This window comes from Paramisgurnus dabryanus, chromosome 3, assembly GCF_030506205.2.
Source record: "Paramisgurnus dabryanus chromosome 3, PD_genome_1.1, whole genome shotgun sequence".
Taxonomy (NCBI): Eukaryota; Metazoa; Chordata; class Actinopteri; order Cypriniformes; family Cobitidae; genus Paramisgurnus; species Paramisgurnus dabryanus.
The window spans coordinates 11,033,895-11,055,556 of record NC_133339.1 but is presented as its reverse complement, the minus strand read 5'-3'; the positions used below and the strand labels follow the sequence as shown (position 1 = coordinate 11,055,556).

Here is a 21,662-nt window from a genome sequence, read left to right as displayed (position 1 = left end):
AATGCATCTTTCATCCATGTACTGTACAAACAAATCACAGAAACGCTGTCTGTTTCTCTTACCCATCAGTCCTTTGGATAAATGTTTGATGCTGCCACCAAAATAAAGTTGTATTCGCTCAGTTAAAATAATTTATTAGAAAGCAAATGCATTTCATTGAAATAATACCAGTTATACTACTAATAAATTATTTGCAATATAATAAATTATAATGCAATCAAGTAAAAAAGTAAGCGTACATTTATTTGTCTTTTTTCCAGCTCCATCTTCTGGTTGGATCAGGGGTTTTCAAACTTTATGATGCCAAAAACCCCCAAATATAACAAACAAACCCCCAATACAAAATATATATAGAGTAGCCATTAATATTTTTTTCTGTATAACGAATATATTTTTGGGCTACAGTAATTCTGGACGTATAATTTTGCAAATTTGACAATAAATCTTGTTTTAAAGCAGCTTTACAAGAACTTCTGCCTTTTAAACCCAAATACAATTTACAATTTCTCATTGTTTTTTTCCCCTGAACATTTCTGGGGAGCCCCTAAAACTTTCTGGAGACCCCCTGGGTGTCCCAGACCCCAGTTTAAAAAACCTGGGGCTGGATTGTCTTTGTCTGGTTCGTTGCTTGCGTGTTTTTTCTGTCGTGTGTCTCACAGCAACCAGCGTTAAGCACTCCGGCTTTAGTGAAATGGAAAAGCTTTTACACACAGACGGATCCATTTACTGACAGCTGTTTAAAAACAGACACGTATCTTTCACACATAGACGCGTATGTCTGTTATACGGTAAAAACAGAAAGCTTTTATTAAATGCCATGAGATTTAAACAAGTGCCTTGAAAGAAGTTTGAGAGACAGCTGAGCGTCTGACAGTAAAGACTCTATTTCTGTATTTCTGGTGGATTTAGGGGTCAGTACGCTACAGATTCAGAATCATCAGCTGCTGATATCAACGCTACTGAAGAGAGATATCAGACACATAGCAGACAGAGCTCAGAGAGATATCAGAGAAACTTCAGACAGATATGAGAGATATCAGAGAGAGAGCTCATATAGAGATAAACACCTGCCAAACTGCCAACTGAGCAAACACACATCCGACTATAACACAAAATGAAAAAATACCAAACAAAAAAACAGATCTTCCAGCATCAAGTTATTGAAAACTTAAAATTTGTGCTCTCATCCGGAGCAAAAGCACAACTAGTTATGATATATCACAAATGTAAACCACAAACACAAATCTTATAATATAAAATGTTTTCTATTTTAAGGACTAATAAAGATTGTTTATCACTTATTGTGAACATTATTACTTTCATTTAATTAATAAGCATTGGTATTTATTAACCCACTGCATGTTTTTTAATGCATTGTACACAGGCCTATACAGCAAAAAAAAAAAAAAAAATTATCTGGCCAAGAATATGTTTTACATATATTGTATCCTACATATATTCTCCTAATTAAATAAGCATTAAATAAGCATACCAATTAATAAGCATTGGTATTTATTAACCCACTGCATGTTATTTAATGCATTGTACACAGGCCTATACAGCAAAAAAAAAAAAAAAATTATCTGGCCAAGAATATGTTTTACATATATTGTATCCTACATATATTCTCCTAATTAAATAAGCATTAAATAAGCATACCAATTAATAAGCATTGGTATTTATTAACCCACTGCATGTTATTTAATGCATTGTACACAGGCCTATACAGCACAAAAAAAAAAAAAAAATTATCTGGCCAAGAATATGTTTTACATATATTGTATCCTACATATATTCTCCTAATTAAATAAGCATTAAATAAGCATACCAATTAATAAGCATTGGTATTTATTAACCCACTGCATGTTATTTAATGCATTGTACACAGGCCTATACAGCAAAAAAAAAAAAAAAATTATCTGGCCAAGAATATGTTTTACATATATTGTATCCTACATATATTCTCCTAATTAAATAAGCATTAAATAAGCATACCAATTAATAAGCATTGGTATTTATTAACCCACTGCATGTTATTTAATGCATTGTACACAGGCCTATACAGCAAAAAAAAAAAAAAAAAAATTATCTGGCCAAGAATATGTTTTACATATATTGTATCCTACATATATTCTCCTAATTAAATAAGCATTACATAAGCATACCAATTAATAAGCATTGGTATTTATTAACCCACTGCATGTTATTTAATGCATTGTACACAGGCCTATACAGCAAAAAAAAAAAATATCTGGCCAAAAATATGTTTTACATATATTGTATCCTACATATATTCTCCTAATTAAATAAGCATTACATAAGCATACCAATTAATAAGCATTGGTATTTATTAACCCACTGCATGTTATTTAATGCATTGTACACAGGCCTATACAGCAAAAAAAAAATATCTGGCCAAAAATATGTTTTACATATATTGTATCCTACATATATTCTCCTAATTAAATATATATATAATTTTTTTTATTTATATTTCAAAATATGCACAAAAAAATCTGGAAAATATATAATTTTGTAAACATATTCAGCAAATACATATTTGGCCATATTTTGAAATATTTAAAATTATTTTTCACAATATTTTTGCTATATGGGGTGGCTCTTCACATCGTACACCTTAATCATAGTAATCGTGGTGTTTGTTGTTGTTCTTGTGTCTGTCAGCAAGACTGTGTGTTGTTGTTTTAGATATGATGGATGGCTGCATGGGGTTTATTATATATATGCACTGAACTTTCCCCCTTCTCTCTATCAGAAAGAGGTTTGAGCTCATAGATTCATCGTCTATAAAGGTCACATGAAACAGTGAAAGATCATTCATACAAACACAGACCAAACAAACACAAGCTTCTCCAAAACCTTTTAATGCTCAACATGACAAACAAACAGTGATTCAGTACATACATTTCTCATCAGATTATACAAATTGTCTAATCTGTGTACTCCGCATTATCTCATTGTCTCATGTTCGTCTATTTTTGAGCTATAAAACATTGAGTAAAATTTATATCACTATCAAATAGTGTTGCTTTCGTCAACGAAAAGTATGACGAAATATAGTCGTCAACGAACCTTTTTCACGTGACGAAAACGAGACGAGACGTAACGAAAATGCTGGTCATGTGACGATAACTATAATAAAATGTATAATGCAATATTGTTGACGAATAAAAACGAGACTAAAAGTGGTTTACAAAATAAAAACTAAGCTAAAATGTCTCTTCATTTTCGTTGACCAAAACGAGACGAGACGAAATGTTATTACGTTATTTCGTCTTTTACCCATCTCAGCATCTCCGCGCCCCCACCACCTGACTGCAGTTGATCACGTGTTTTGTTGGCGCTGCGTAGATCAATCAAAACATGAAAGTACCGCGAGAGTGAGTAGAAAGCATTCGGAGCAGTCTGCTCTCGCGATGCTTTGATATCATACGCCTCCATTTGCACGTTTATGGGCATTTCAAACAGTGTACGCGGCAACCGCGAGACATGCGGAAAGCGGAGAAACGGGGGCGGTTACAGAGGTGAAGCGGAGTTGGTCCTCAAGCCTTGCTCGTGCACCTAAGATCCTCTCCCTTTTACGGACACGACTCTTCATGGCAGTCGCTGTTGAAGATAAACACATTTCCACTAAATGCTGCACAAAATGCTTCCACTACATGAGAAAGCTGTAGCCGCGCGGCGATTCCGACAGGGAAGATGCAGCATTCTGGCTCCAAATGTAAAAGAAAAGTCCAAAATAAATCCCGTGCATCACTTTCAGGTCAGTTCAACAAGCCTGTTAAAATCTATAGCTTTGATTGCTGACACCACCAGTATAACAATGTACAAATTTATATCATGTAACAGTTGTTTAAATGACATTGTGCTGCGTTGCGTTTTGAAACATTGTAAATATATCTATGCTAAAGACATTCGTTGTTTTGTATATGCTTAATAACTACACTTATTTATTATTTAAATAAACAAAACATACTTCGCTGAATACTTGAGTATTAAATCAATCAAACACCTGTACTGTTGAGAACATAACCATACATACCAACTTTGCTTTTCTTAACCCTTGTGTGGTGTTCGGGTCTGAGGGACCCGTTTTTAATGTTTACTAAAAGAAAAATTATGCAATTAATTGTCGTTTCAACCTCAGATTCATTGGCCTTGGCTCATTTTCTATAAAGAACATAAAAATAAATAACTTGATAATGACTGTACACCCCCCCTACACATTTATATTACATATGTGGTGTTCGGGTCCACTGGACCCGGGGTTAATAAGAGAGTGAAAATTGAATGTGCTATGTAACTTTACTCTGTTTTTCTTCTATCTGGGACTGATGTGAGTGCATGAGTGTGTTTGTATATATGTCTGTACATTATGTGATGGATGCATGTCAGAGTTTTGTCCTTCTGCACTTGCTGTAACAGCGCAAGGATACATGATGTTATATATCAAGCATGAACACTTGTCTGCCCCCCACTGTCCCAAACACTTTACCTTCTGTCTAACAGGAACCATTCTACATTTTCTCGTTATCTCCCTTACAAAAAATAAGAATGGTTGTATTATAGTAAAAGTGTAGTAATCATGGTAAATTGGTGTATTGATTACCATTTGTAAAACCATGGGTTTACCACAAAACCTATGTTGTGTGCACGCAGGTGTGTGTGTGTGTGTGTGTGTGTGTATGAGTGCCTGAGAGAGAAAAAGCAAATAGAGAAGTAGAAATAGAGAAAGTAAAATTTTATATCCAAGCATTTTCATCATTTTAGGGTTGTAGCCAATAGCAACACATTGTACTGCAGTGTGTGTGGACATAAGATGGAGAGGAACACACAGTATATGTCTACAAAATGTAAGAAATGCATATGCAACACAACTACACAGTAAAAATCTTCTTCTTATGTGTTGTGTAGGCTTGCATGAACAGTTTATGTGTTCAATGTGGATGATGTGTTATGATACCGCATCTTTTCAGATGGGGCTTGTGCTATGTAAACTGACACAAATGTGTACAATTTCAAACTAAGTTCAAAGAATTAATCATCAAAGTGATGAAAAACGTATTTGAGATGAAAAAGTGATAAAAACTTATTTAAGATAAACATGTTTTTCCCCAATATCTGGGGGAGAATAGAATTTTCTTCTTTTATTTCATATTATCACAAAAACGAATAGCACTTTAATCTATAAATAGTCCTCTACTAGTGGTAAATGACAAATATTAACCATAAATTCTCTCTATATAACTTGCAATAAGGCTAAAGTAAACATCTGTAAACAGTTATACATAAGTTTGTATGACTGCATTGTTTTAAGATACGAATAATGCAGTGGGTCCACTAGACCCACAAACATTGTCTACGTAACAAAAATATGAACACCACACGAGGGTTAATAGACATCTGATGTTTTCTTAAAGCTGACTTTTAATTTACTTACAAGAAAAACATTTAGTAATTCTCCAAAATTGCTTGGATTTATACTGACATTTAAGATCAGCTTTGTCACATTAGATTAAGCCAAAGTCCATTAGGTACACTGGTGGTAACGTACAGATGCAGAAATATAAACTATAATAATATATAATTACATATGTATGATTGTAGTTTGTGCTGCTGTCAAAATACAATTATAAATGTTAACAATAGCATATTTCTATTCTCACACATACTATAGTTGTGTGTGACCCATTTGACCTTGTGTGTGTGTGTGTGTGTGTGTGTGTGTGTGTGTGTGTGTGTGTGTGTGTGTGTGTGTGTGTGTGTGTGTGTGTGTGTGTGTGTGTGTGTGTGTGTGTGTGTGTGTGTGTGTGTGTGTGTGTGTGTGTGTGTGTGTGTGTGTGTGTGTGTGTTTGCTTAGACTACTTTTGTTTTGATGTAGACTTTTATGTAGACTCTTACGAACAGTCAAGTCACTCACTCAGAGGATAGTAAATAAATATCTATTCAAATCAGAGCATCTTCCATGTCTGGAATGGATGTATTCTTGGGTCTATAAGGTAACAATAATATAACTTTTGTTTGAAATGGGTTTGGCTAAAAGAAAATATTGTTTTGTCTATAATACTATTAGGTCATTATACTATATGGGTTAAATAGAATTGCATTACTAAAAAGAGACTAAATACAATTTCACTGACTAAAACTAGACTAAAATGTCATCAGTTTTCGTCGACTAAAACTAGACTAAAATAGTAATGGCTAAGTCTGACTAAAATAAGACTAAAATGGCAAGAATTTTAGTCGACTAAAACTTGACTAGACTAAAAAGAGTATGACATGACTAAAACTAATAAAAACTAAAATGACAGCTTGACACAAAGACTAGACTAAAACTAAAATGAAAACAGGCTGCCAAAAACAACACTACTATCAAACAAGTCCAGCTGAAATCAATAAACCTGTATTTGTCAGTGGAGACTTCAGTGAAATGTAAATGTGAACGCCATTAAATCTCCTAAGCAATACAAGGATCCTCTGGACTGGGGGACCTAAAAAACCTATACAGAAAGCAGATTAAACCGAACTAAGTCTTGGTCCAGTGGGATGGGTTATTACGAGCAGATTAAATCGAGATCTTGACTAAATGATCTTGAATTAGATTAGGACACAGCAGCTTGCCAGGGGACAGCCGGCACAAACACATTCACACAACTGATATCTCTGCCAGATGACTCACGACCAAACAATGAGAAGATGAGAAAAACTGTGCAGTATGGAAATATGACCATGATATTTATCAGCTCTAAATGTTATTTTGTAAAGGTCTCAGAGCTGATGTTCAGACAGTCACTGTTCAGACTGTACAATGAGCTTGAATAAGAACTTTTCACACGCATATACAGTTCAGAGCAAATGCTGCTGTAAATCACATCCATCCATCCATATATCCATCAATTTTCCATCATCCATTAATCTATCCATATATCCATCTATCTATATATCCATCCATCTATTCATCCATCTATCCCTCCATGTACCCATCCATATATCCATCCATATATCCATAAATCTATCCATCTACTTTTCGTCCATGTACCCGTCCATATATCCATCCATCTATTCATATATCCATCAATCTATCCATCCATCTATCCATCCATCCATCTTTCCCTCCATATACCCGTCCATATATCTATCCATATATCCATTAATCTATCCATCTATTTTTTCCATCCATCTATCCATCCATCTATCCCTCTATATAGCCATCCATAAATCCATCCATCTATCCATATAGCCATCCATATAGCCATCCATAAATCCATCCATAAATCCATCCATATATCCATCCATATATCCATCCATATATCCATCCATATATCCATTCATATATCCATCAATCCATCCATCCATCCATCCATCCATCCACCTATATATCCATCTATATATATATAATTAATCTGTCTGTCTGTCTGTCTGTCTGTCCATCTATTCGTCTGTGTGTGTGTCCATCCATCACTCCATCTGTGTATCTTTCTGTCTGTCCATCTGCCTGTCTATGTGTCCGTCTATTTGTCTGTCCATCTATCTATCAATGTTTTTATTATTTATAATTATTATCTATCCATCTGTGTATCTGTGTGTCTGTCTGTCTGTCTGTCTGTCTGTCTGTATGTATGTCTCAATCAGTCAATCAATCAATCAATCAACCAACCAATCATTCGTTTATCCATCCATTTATCCATCCATCTATCCAAATATCCATCCATATATCTATCCATCCATACATTGATATATCCATCCATTTATCCATCCATCTATCCATCCATATAGCCATCCATGTATCCATATATCTATCTATATATCCATCCATATATCTATCCATCCACTTAGCCATCCATATATCTATCCAACCATATATCCATCCATTTATCCATTCATCCATCTATCCACATATCCATCCATATATCTATCCATTTATCCATCCATCCATCCATCCATCCATATATCCATCCATCCATATATGCATCCACATATCCATCCATATATCTATCCATTTATCCATCCATCCATATATGCATCCATATATCCATCCATATAGCCATCCATTTATCCATCCATATATCCATCCACATAGCCATCCCTATATCTATCCATCCATATATGCATCCAAATATCCATCTATATAGCCATTCATTTATCCATCCATATATTCATATATCTATCCATATATCCATCCATTTATCCATCCATATATCCTTCCATCCATATATGTGACCAGTCACGGAAAGTAGGGACAAAAGTCGGACCCCCCGCTGCATGCTAGAATCCCTGGAAAAACAAGCCTATTTCAACTGCAAAATGTACGCTTTTAAATATACAAAAACTGCTATCTCAAACATGGAGAGGCTTCTTTGTGATCTCAACTAACAGATTCTGCAATAAAATGAAAATCATAGATTTTGAAAAAAAAAACTTTGATTCTCATTTTCTCGAAACTTGTGCTGCCGACTTGTGTCCCTGGTTTCCGTGACGGGTCACATATGCATCCAAATATCCATCTATATAGCCATTAATTTATCCATCCATATATTCATATATCTATCCATATATCCATCCACATATCTATCCATTTATCCATATATCCATGCATGTATCCATCCATCTGTATGTCTGTCTGTCCATTTATCTGTCCATCTGTGTATCCGTCTGTCTGTCTGTCTGTCTGTCATCTATCAACCAATCAATCAATCAACCAATCAATCAACCATTTATCCATGAATGATTAACAAATAAATTAACAAATTAATGAAAGAGATACAGTTGTATATTTCACTCATCAGATCAGATGACAGGTGATAAACATCCTGATGGAGTGTAAACATGATTCAGATGTCACATGTGTTAATGATAGAAAGGACACTGTTGCCTCCAGTCAATAATAACACAAGACATGACTGTGTTACAGATGGGCAATAACGTGTGTGTGTGTGTGTGTGTGCGCGCGTGTTTGTGTGTGTGCATGTGTGTTTTAAATGGTGTTGTCAGACGGCTGGAGTGATCTCATTTCCTGAGGCATCGATGTTGAGCGCGTTCAGTGCTGGGGGAACAAGATTAAAAACTCTCTCTCTCTCCTGAAAGTTTCTCACACACGTTTATAAATTTAATAACTGTACAATTATTTGGTGTCAAATGAGAATTGACCATCTGAGAGAGTGAGAGATAGAAAGAGAAGCTGTGTTTCCATTTAAGATTTGCAAAAAACCTTAGCACTATTTTGTAAATGTTGACAAAAAATTGTGTGAAATGACAGTGTTTACATTAACCAATGTTAATTCAATTTGCACAATTTAAAGGGTATTGGGAACGCAGCTATAGAGAGACAGAGATAGATAGAGCGAGAGAGTGAGAGCGCATGTAATAGAGTAAGAGAACGAGAGCTCGAGCCAGAGAGAGAGCTATCAGTCAAGACACATTGACAAAATCTGGTTTAACCTCAACATTTGAAAGTCAAGGCACAGCATGAACCAGTAAAACTCATGACATGACTCTTCAGTGTTTCAGTGTTCAACGTCACTCATAGTTAAAACATCATGAGGTTTAAAAACTGAACCTATTCACTTCCTCACACATTACTCAACCGTACATGTTAGTCCAAAGAAATCCAATGTTTCCCTTCAGAGACTCCCAAACTAAAAGAAATGTGTGTCATACCGTAGTCCATTAAAATACATTTGAGGAATAGAGCACTGAAAAACAATGTAACTTTTTTATGCTGCGCGTTTGTAATTCGTCCTACGTCTGTGTGTGCACGCCCGCACACTTTTAAGTGCACTCAGTAGTGCACACATGGAGAGACGCATTTCAGAAAGCAAGCAAACATAAAATCTTTCTGTTCTTGACAGGGCACATACAAACAAAATGATCTCCACAGTATTATTTTTCCTAAAAAAAACATTTGCTTATGTCTTAGGTTTATAAATAGATTAGGCAGAAACCAGGTGCGTGCTTTTCTTAAAGAGACAGTAATCTCAATTAACCTACTTAAGTCTGTGTCATTAATGTTAATCAAACAACCCAAGACAAAGAGAAACTTCTGTAGCTCAAAAAAATAATAATTATATTTAATTCATACAATAAAGACAGTGTTATTATTAATTTGATTCAATTTCTGTTCCTAATGCTAATTTTAGCCCTTACTTAATGTACAACTTTTCATAAATGTTTGTAATTTGTTCATTTTTAATAAAAAAAATTGGTGGGAGGGGGTCCCCCCAAAAACAATTCTGCTTAGGGCCCCCAGGAGGCTCAGACCGGCACTGCGTGAATGCACGGATCCAATTCATATCCGATTTATTTCCACATATGAATGAGTCCTGAAACCGATCAGGGAATATCAAAATCTATGCGCTTTTTCCTGCTTACATGGGTCATATTAAAATTGTGCCACATGAGGAAAACTGAGTCACTTTAAACATGCAATGTAAACGCAGCCAAACAATACACATTTACCAACTCTTCTTATTCAAACACACCTGAATCCATTCATCAGATGAGAAATAATGGGGTCAGATGTGGGAGACTTCTAAAATATGCTGTGTTGGTGTACCTCCAGAAACAGCCCTTACGGAAAATTTACTATACAGTGGATACAGTTAATACAGTTATGGACCAAAAAAAAAAACATGGCTACTGTAGTAAAATCATGGTAACCACAAAATAGTTTTTAAAAACCATAGTTAAACCATGGTTAGTGTAGTAAAACCATGGTTTTGATGATAGTAACCAAAACACCAAAAAAACATGGTTACTACACTTTTACCACAATAAAACCATGGTTAATTTTTGTAAGGGAGGGTTGGACTAAAGATCTCTCTCTGTCTGGGCTATCTTTTAAAACCGTAAAGCATCACTCTAGTAGACAGACAACTTCAAGTCACCAAGATGAAGAACTTTAATATTTCCATCTAGAAACTGAATTTGATCTCCTCTTTCCTCAAGTTATTCACACTTGAAGTCATTGATGAACTGAATCTCCTCACTACTTTCACCTCAGCATCTGTGTATATCTAACACAAAATTATCCCCCTATGATATTTTCTCAGATAAGCTGTTGAGAACATAAATAATGAATTTCACACTACATGATATGACTTCTTATGAACCGACTAAAAATACAATGAATAAAGGTTGCCGCTTTGAGTCAGAGTTCAATCTTTTAAGCTATTGGATTTGATTCTTCACCAAAGAAAACATTTATATCAGCCATAACCGTGAAATATTGCAGTGTTCTCCATTGTGCCGTCTTAGATTGCCTTGTAACGTCTTCCTCAATTCTCTCACTATCCGTGGAAATTTCTCATGTTGTTGAAGCAGATGGCGGGTAAAGCAGTGCGGAGCACTTTAATACACTACAACTATTCTCCAGAGAGATGCCAATCTGTCTGCGAGAGGAAGAGAGAGAAACTGGGAGTCTGATGGATGGAGAGACGTCTCCCAGGCTAATCTAACAGACGTTTGGTGTTTCTGCAACTCAGAGACTCAAAAAACGAGAACTTTAGAGGTTACAACTAAACAAATATTCAGGAACCTCACAATAAATGGACATAAAAGTAAAAGTTTCTTGTAGTAAGATAAAAAATACAACTGGGAACCTGAAGTCTCCTGTTACTCTGATTTGTCCAATAAAAAGATGACAGCACCACAAGAGCATCAGATATTTCAATAGGACCTCAAACATTTCTCATCAAATTCCTCCAAATTAAGCCACGTGGTCCTTAGCTTTTGTTTTACTTGCCGGTTTGTGTTTATTATTTCTCTTAGGAGAGACCCAAATGACATAGCCACTCTGTTAAGTCTCCGGAGTTGTAAAACGGCAACCGGTGAATAAAATTAAATTTTTCCCAAACACACACACAGTTCAGACGTACAGCAGCGTGAAACGATCACACTCGCAGCATTTAGATTCGTTCAGCGCATCAGCCTGACTCACATCACACAGCGGACAGCATCACACTGAGAGCGAGTAATGTGTGAGGTTTCATTACTCACAGTGTAAGAGGTGTAATCTTCCTCAGTCAAGACCTCTGCAGGGCTTTCCCTCCTCTTCCTCTGATGAAGAGCTGCGGGAAATACAGACAGCACACGAATGAGAGGGAGAGAGCGAGAGAGAGAGAAAGAAAGAGAGCGAGGGAGAATGATTGGCCTGTCGGTCCTTGAGAGGGGAGTGTATGCAGAGGTGGAGAGAGATATGATCTCGTGTGTGTGTGTTTGTGTGTTGATGACACTGAGTCTTACTGTTTGTGTAACTACTATGACTTCGACAAACACATCCAGCCAATAATGAATTACATGATTACATAAATAATTCATGACAATGAATAAATTAATGACTAATAATGATTATCAATAAAATTCAGGCTAAAGTTCAAGTCTGATTGGGCAAAGCTCCAAAGAGCTCCAGAGTGGATGAGTCGTGTTTGAAGTCATAGTAAAGTAGAAGTTGAATTCAATGCAAAACTAAAAAATATAAAGTTATGTAAACTTTACAATTCTTAATCATGTAAGAATAAAATAAAGTCTAGTTTTTAGACAAAACATATCAAATTTAAGTGAATATGTGCTTAAAACAAACAAAAAAATCTGCCAATGAAATATTTTTTTTATTGAATTTACTCAATACAAGAAATAATCAGCAAAAAATGTCTTATTCCATTGGCAGATTTTTTTTTTATTTTTTTTGCTTGTTTAAGGCACAAATTTGCTTACATTTGATATGTTTAATTTGAGTTATTTTCTTATATCATTTGCTCATCAAGAAATTTTTAGATATTTCTACTGAAAACAAGACTAAAATAATAAGTAAGAAAGTCATTTTTTGCAGTGATGCAGCTTATAAACTTGTGAAGTTTATCACAATTGTCCTTTCCATAAATCGTTGCCAATACATGTAGAAATGGTGCACGGTGTCATTCACAGAAATGCAAAACACCATGATGGTTACTTTTAAAAGTAATGCATTACAATATTAGGTTACTCTTAATAAAAAAGTAACTAATTGCGTTACTTAGTTACTGTTCATGGAAAGTAATGCTTACGTTACTTTTTAGTTACTTTTGCGTTACTTTTCTTGGCTGAGGCTTGATCTCTTTCAGGCCTTGCAGGTGTTTTTATGACTGAGAAGTTCTGCATTCAGAAATTGCAAATTTCATCACAAAAATGTCGAGCTCTGGCCTGCCATCTCAGTTTCTGACTCAAACTGTTTCCACACAGGCGTGTACGCATAATGTGACTACATTTAGTTTAATTCAGTACATTTTTTAAATCTAATTAATTAAACTAAAAAAGTAACTCAAATTTTAATGTGTACATTAATAAAGTAATGCGTTACTTTACTCGTTACTTCAGAAAAGTAATATTATTACGTAATGCATGTTACTTGTAATGCATTACCCCCAACACTGGACACAATAATATGCTGTTATACTCCATATAACTCAATGTACAAACCAGAAATTAAGCTTTGTTTTTGCACAGGCCTACTGAAGGGTTAACCGTGCCACATCAACAGTAAAAATCTTTGCAAAAGGAAAAACCACCAACAATCAAGAATGCATGATTATATGGTGTCACAGCTTTGAAATAAAAAAAATTTATAATGGAAGTGGGCAAAAACAGTAAATGAGGAATGTAATGTTGCACAAAAACTAACAATGCATCAAAGCCAATGTTTTTACTAATCTTTGACATGCCCCTGTGATAAAAGTTGAAAAATATCCAGTCCACAATCACTTTTTATATTGAAAATCAATCTTTTTGTGTTTTTCCCCATATCGGTGACATCACTTAGGAACCCAGCAATTAAAGAGTTAAAATCATCAATTTTTGGGAAATATTTGGTAGTTTTGATCAGTACCGAGGTTTTTCACAAGGGTTACACGTAAAAAATATAAGAGAAAACATAATTTTAAATTAAACATCATCAAATGTGAGGAGTCAAGGAAAGAATTGGAACACCCTTTTACTGTTTTCACCGCAAATTTTACAGTGACTTGTATTTTAAAATATATAGTTTACAGTAATATACTGTAACATTAAATATTATAGAGATTTTTACAATTAAATATATGGTAATTCACACATTTACTTTCAAAAAGCCAACATTTTATTTTACTGTCAAAGTAAATGTACTGTTTTGTTAAATCCATTATCGTTTTTAACTGTAAATGTCAAGGTTTTATTAGAGTAAAAGGAAAACATCACAGTTTTTCAATATTTTACTATTTTCTTACTTAAACTTAGACGAATTAATACATACCTATCTTTTTTCAATGCGTGCACTTTTAATCTTTGTACAGCGCCTCGTGAATGTCTTAGCATTTAGCCTAGCCCCATTCATTCCTTAGGATCCAAACAGGGATGAATTTAGAAGCCACCAAACACTTCCATGTTTTCCCTATTTAAAGACTCTTACATGAGTAGTTACACGAGTAAGTATGGTGTCACAAAATAAACTTTTGTTTGGAGCCATAGGAATGAATGGAGCTAGGCTAAACACATTCAAGAAGCGCTGTACAAAGATTAAAAGTGCATGCATAGAATAAAAGATAGGGATGTATTAATTTGTCTAAGTTGAGGTAAAAACATAGTAAAATATTGAAAAACGGTGGGGTATACCTTTAACAATTAACAGGTGTTTACAACATTTTAACATTTTATTACACAGCAACCACTCAGAGGACCCAAGGCAACTAAAAATCACATTTATTTTACTAATCATATATTCTTAACACAAATCTGTAATAAACGTTGGCGTTTTCTTGTTATACTGCTGTTGCCATTGTTTTATAGAAATAAAACGAGATTTTACCATGGTGAGAGTAACCTTACACTGCATTGTACTGCATCAATAGTCAACAAAACCCGGTAAGCACGTTGCAAATGACGTCCTTGTATGGTTTATTGCTTCATAAACCCACATGAATGAGGGCATGAACATTAAAGAAGAAAATCTGTGTGATTCAGTAGTGGTACATATCAAACACACACTGCAGCATTATAATCCTGCACTGCTCCAAATTCAATTAAAAAGAGGAATTGCCAATTAGAGGAGCGTTATGATCCGAAAACAATGAAGTAACCCCGTTAATCATTGGCTGGAGATCCCAGAGGGGTTGTGTTCTGATAGGCCGATCCATTCTCGCAAACACAAACACACACACACACACACCTGTGCAAACATATGCATGCCTATAAACACACAGCGTTTAACTCATTTTCACCCCGCAGCAACACACAAACACAGAGAGAGAGAAATAAACAAACCTGATTTGTTGAATCTGATGTGTGAAATCTGGCACAGATATTTTATCTGAATCATTTCTCCACTCAGCTGTCCTTTATTAAATTACCCATAATGCATCTGTCTAATGAATGAGGGGACCCATTGACAGATTCAGGATAAACTCACATCAATAAGGCAAACGGAGTTTAACCCTTTGACCAAGATGTCAATACACGAACTGAAAACTGTGCAAGGTGCAAAATGTGCTGATGTCCGCACACACACTGCGGTTTAATTGTTACAGGTGTTAATCTGCTGTTTGACATCACCAAGCTCAAAACATCACACATAAAAGATGCTGCAGTCAGGTTTAGTCTGGTTAAGGTTGTTAGAGAGACATGGGAAGCAATTACTGACAACGACTCTGGCAAGACCTCAGGCATCAGACTGAAACGTGCTGAATGCAGCCTGAAGCTAAAGACTGCTACTACTCATGTGTTTGTCTGTCACTCATACACAACACAACACAAACACTTTTACTGCTTTACTACACTGTTGTCGCTATTATTTAGGTCAAACCAGCATACAGTCTAACTCACAAACATAAGGGTCCTACACATATGAATGAGATCGAGGAATCTCGTAACACATCCCAAAGTCAGGAGATTGTGTTGGGATGTGAGATACAGTGGTGTGATCAGACATGATTTACAGATCTAAAAACAGATAAGTTAACAAAAACGGCAAGTGTGAATTGAAGAATAAAGTAGTAAAAAAAGCACACACACAAACTTGAGGAGATCATCTGCCCTTCACTGGATTGGGGTGAGAAATTGTCTCAGTGTTTTATGAATTTTCATGACCAGAGAGCGATGCGGCTCATTTGGGCCGTCTGTGATTGACAGACGCGGGGCCGGAGCATATTGAGAGTGATTACGGGCAGGAAAACCTTTCGACGGATGAATATTCAACAGCACCTGTCAGAACACTGCTGGAACAATACCTGGATGCTGCTGAACTTTTTTATTTCCAGCACAATCGGATGAGCTGTCAGCGATACGCCGGGTCCGATATCTGCCAAGTGCAAGTGAACCTATCAAACGTTTTGATTCATTAACTTACAGCATACATGGAAAATGAGTTTAAAAGATCACTTTCAGAAATACTAGCAAATGGAGATCATGTTGAGTCTCTGTCAGGAAAAGTGAAGAAACATCTTCATTTACACACAAGCTGAAGAGCACAGGGCACAAAACTTTACAAATGTCCTCTTTAAGTTTCGCAAAATGACAGTGTTTCCATTAACAGATGTTCTGCCATTAAAAAAAAATTTCTCTCACAATAAGGTTAACAAAAATCATGGTGATGTGTGTGATCAACTTTATATTGCGTGGATGGCATCAAAATACCGCTAGAGCGTTTCAAAAGCATACAGAGCAGCTGACTCTAGAAATGCTCTCGCTGTATTTTGATACATCCGCCTGTGTTCTGCTCAGCGAACACACTCAAACATACCGAAATGATCATGTGACTTTTACGCATGTTACGTAACATGTAAATAAATAAAAAACAGTTTCCAGTGCAGTTTTTCCTGATATATTCCTTTTTCAAATTGCCTTAAAGTACCTGGTGTGAGCATACAAACTTTTTTGCGATATATGAGGAATTTTGCCAGAATAACGTATTTCCATTAGGTACATTTTTCATTTATGCAATTTGAAGGGTAATGGAAACACAATAACAGTCTTGTTTCCTGAGGCTGTGTGTGTAAACAACAATTATTCAGCCGACAACACCAAAATGATACAGTAGATCCAACTATGTCTATGTCCAAAATTGTTAGATACAACAGATATAAATTTTATTTTTAGCTCACTAAATCTCTCTCTCAAGTCAGGGAAAAATGACTCAGCCTGTTACTCAAAATGCTAACTCTGTTATAAGCCACAATGCAGATACAAAGATGAATGAGAAAACAGCAAGAAAGGGACAATATGATGTAATAATAGTAAAGATGGTTTATTGAATCTAGTTTCTTAGTATCTTTGTCCATGGCCTGACTTACTTTGCCCATGCCCAGTCTAAATTTGCCCATGCCCGGACCGACTTTGTCCATGCCCAGACCGACTTTGCCCATGCCCAGTCTAAATTTGCCCATGCCCGGACTGACTTTGTCCATGCCCAGACTAACTTTCTCCATGGCCAGACTAACTTTCTCCATGGCCGGACTAACTTTCTCCATGGCCGGACTAACTTTCTCCATGGCCGGACTAACTTTCTCCATGGCCGGACTAACTTTCTCCATGGCCGGACTAACTTTCTCCATGGCCGGACTAACTTTCTCCATGGCTGGACTAACTTTCTCCATGGCTGGACTAATTTTCTCCCTGGCCAGACTAACTTTGTGCATGGCCGGACTAACTTTCTCCATGGGAAATGACTAGAGCAGATTTAGCAGGTGACACTATACCAAACACAGACAGTGTACTGTTTAGAACATTCTCATGACGTTAATAAAAACCTTGAGATGGAGACCATTGGAAACCTGTTTCTACTTGTAAAGACAATACAGTGGCAACATAAGATTTAAATAATATGTTAGAAAAGTTATGTTGAATAGAATAACTAGATAAAATGAAATGAATATAAAACTAACAAAATATAAAAACTTGTCCATTGGAAACAATTCAATTGCTTTCCAAACTTCTGCAGTTATTGAAACTACACACCAAATATGCGTTAAAACTTAAAACCAGTGACGGCTGGTGACTTTTTTTTGAAGCGCACGATGCGAAGTTCGTCACAACATGTATGTAGCTTGTCATGTGTGTGGTTCGTCATTTCAAAATATGTGTTCTGCGCTTTGAGAGATCGTGTGTGCATCACTTGTCATGCCAAAATACCTGCCTGCTCCCTTGAACTTGAACTTGAAAAGAGACGCTATTTTAATATTTAATACATGTCAGTGGGGTCTGAGAGAAAAAGTTTATACGGTAGTTTATTGTGGGTGTGTAGACATCTAAATGAGCTTGCCCTTCAGTAGGGGTCTCTCTTTGGCCTGACACCCCATCATTTCAGACGGCCATGGCTCTCATTGAGAGCTGTTAGACCAAAGCCTTGTCTAGCCGTCTGTCTGTCAGGGTGTGATGGACGCTGATAGATCGCTGAAGTGTTGTTCTTTCTCAAATCACACACACAGACCTTCTGTAGCTGAACTTCATTTTCTATGGACTGTGACTCGTGTAATTGAGAATACAACATTACACCTGACAGACTCTGAGTCATACACAGAAAACACACGCTACACTGATCTCACAGCAGTCTGAACACGGTGTGAAATTAATATCTCACGGCCTGATTGTGTATTGTTGTGCCCGGCCAACAGCAAAACAGAATCTAGACTGAAGAAATGACTGACAGTCCAGAAGTACTGGGGGAAAAACCTCACTGATACACAACACATGGGCTTCAAAGGGCTCTAAATGAATCTAACCAGGGCATAAGGGTCGTATCTAGCAAAACGATCATCATTTTCGCCAAGAAAAATAAAAAAGAAGTACCTTCTAACCACAACTTATCGTCTTGCATTAGCTATGTGATGCGCCAGCACAACCTTACGTATAATGTTATCACATGGAAAGGTCACGCATGACGTGTGCAAAACTACCACTCCAGTGTTTACAAGTGTGGAGAAAGAGCAGCGTTCAGATGTTGTTGTATGTGTTATGATACTCATTAATGTCTTTGTGTCAGTTTATTGTTTAAAATAGTCCACAAGTGTTTTGAAGCTGCATTGAAACTGTAAACTGTTGAGGTCCACTAAAGTTCACTATATGAAGAAAAATCCTGCAGTGTTTTCCTCAAAAACGTAATTCCTTCTCGATTAAACACAGAAAGACATCAACATCTTGGATGACATGGGGGTGAGTAAATTTTGTTATGAAAGTGGAGTAATCCTTTAAAGTTGTTACGCACAAGAAAATCAGGTCGAATTTGGGCCAATTTACCCCTTTACGACAATCCTAGGAGTCATGGTCGTCTTGGTGGCTGAACCAATTATCTTATCCAATTTTATGTGCTGTGCTTAGGGTGATTGAATCTGCTCGAAAATCACGTCGGGCCACTTGTATCACAAATCCTAAGATGCATTACAAACTACTCTTTCACTGCCCACTAAATATCCACTGAAACTGTGTTTTAAGTCAGACATCTCAAAGCAAACATCTTACAACTCGACTGGATTTTTTTCTGTCTTCAAACAGAAAATATGAATCGATAGCCAAGTGAACAACCCTGTAGTCCTGACCGTGTACGGACTCAGAACTGCAGTACTGTAGTTTTTACCAACATGCCCTTCGTGAACAAATCGTTGTTTTTGAATGAATCATTTGGGTGAATGAATCATTCTCGTTATCCATTTACTCATATTTCTCATTTACTGAATTTCTTGAGAAGCACAGGCTTCTTCTGACAAAGAGCAAATGGGCTGACAAAACACTGACAAAGCACGAGCCAATGGGGTTTGAGTATGAGCTGTGAAAGAGCATATGATTGGCTCAATGTGCTGTACAAATATGCCCTCAATGAACGAGTTTGTATCTGAACGAGAGAGAGGTCACATTCGTGAATGAAATGAATGACGGGTACATTTTGTTCGTGAACGAAATGAGCGAATCGGCCCAGTCGTTCACGAACGAACTGAATTACACACGAGACACTCATTGTTGAGACCTACTGGTGTGTTTATATAAAGAAATGGTCAGTGAATGAATCACTGAACAAATCTGACTGAATCATTTTGTGAAAAGTGAAAAGTCACTTCTTCATAGATTCTTTAATTTATATTTCCACCACAATTATACACAAAATATAGAAAAAAATTCCACTTCACAAACCATAACAAAAACTTTAAGCATTTACAAAAGAAATGACAAATTTTCATACATACCAGAAAAACAAAAGATGATGTGAGGTCCATCAGGACAGCTGATCAATCGGTGAATTACAGACACAAGCAAAAAACCTGAAACACAAACAACCTGCTTTCATTTCTACTCACATTTGTATTTGTACTTTTAATGCATTTGACATTTGTAAAAATATGTTTGTGTGTAAATATGTATATTTAATGTTATGTTAATCAATATGAAAGGCTCCTTCTTTAGCATGCCAATAAAGTTATTTACTTCAAACCTTGAATGTAGGAGGGATAAATAAATAATTCAAGGCAACAAAAGTGAACTGCTCTGTAATTTTTTTACATCAAGTGAACATTACGAGAGAAAGAGAAAGATAAAGAGTGAAAGAGAACGAGAGAGCGAGCAAGTGAGACAGCGAGAGCAACTTGGTTAGCTATAGAGAACAAAGCAATTAACTTTTACAGTCAACAATCTTGATAAACATTTATTTACATCTCTAAACATTTTAAATGCTGTACTAAATCATAAAACGACAGGATATTGTATTTTGAGTTTCTAATTAGTACTCTTATTTTTCTGTTATTTTTAAATTTAGTACTATGAAAAGTCTTAGGCCACCATGCCATCATTAGATTTGTGGTTTGTGCAATGGTATAGTGAGCATATATAATTCTTTCATAATCCCTTTTGAATACAACCAGAAAACACAGGAAATTTGTATGCAAGACAGTATTCGAATTGGGGGGGCTGGGGTCCCTTACAAAAAAGTGTAGTAGGTTTTTTGGTGTATTGATTACTATCAGAAAAAAATGTAAAAAAAAATCTGTAGAAATTACAGTATTACTGTGTCTTACTGGCAACTAGCTGCCAGTAACTTACTGTAGACTTTACATTTATGTTATTTACTGGCAACAGTTTGTTCAAAGTTAAATGAACATAAAACATTTTCAGTCTTTATCTTCTACTGGTAACTAGCTGCATAATTACTGCACATTTTTACAGTGTGGTTTCAATACACTAACCATGGTTTAACTCTGGTTTTTGAAAACCATGGTTGTCAAAACCATGGTTATTTTATTTTGTGGTTACCATGGTTTTACTAGAGTAAAGTTTTTGGTTTTTGAGTGGTAAATATGGTTAGGTTAAGGGTAATTTGGGGTCTCTTTGATTAAAATGTTGATCCAGGATCACATCTTACTTTGTAAAATCACGGCAACCCTACAATGATGGGGGGTTAGCTAGCAGACACCCCAAAATCTTTGACATAATTTGAACACTGCAGGCAAGATTTAAAAACTGAATAAAATGATCACCTAAAGTTTAAGTATTTATTGAAATGAAATCCTAATATCTAATTCTAATTTAAAGATTTAAATACCTATTTCATTGCTAATAATTTATCAAATAAATTTTATAAAGTATTTTTAAGTTTAAAATATATTTAATTTTAACCTTTTTAAAACTGTTATGGTTACAGGTTTTTAACAAAGTTTTTC

The 21,662-nt window shown here is 35.7% G+C and overlaps 1 protein-coding gene across 1 annotated transcript in view; it reads right to left on the bottom strand.

Moving 5' to 3' along the window:
* The window catches only part of LOC135768879 (RNA binding protein fox-1 homolog 3-like), a 291,731-nt gene extending 279,591 nt beyond the window's left edge, over positions 1 to 12,140 (bottom strand). The window contains exon 1 of the mRNA XM_065278235.1: positions 12,016 to 12,140. The gene's annotated coding sequence lies outside the window, so the exon portion shown is untranslated. The remainder of the gene's footprint in view (positions 1 to 12,015) is intronic.
* Between the last annotated feature and the right edge of the window lie 9,522 nt (positions 12,141 to 21,662).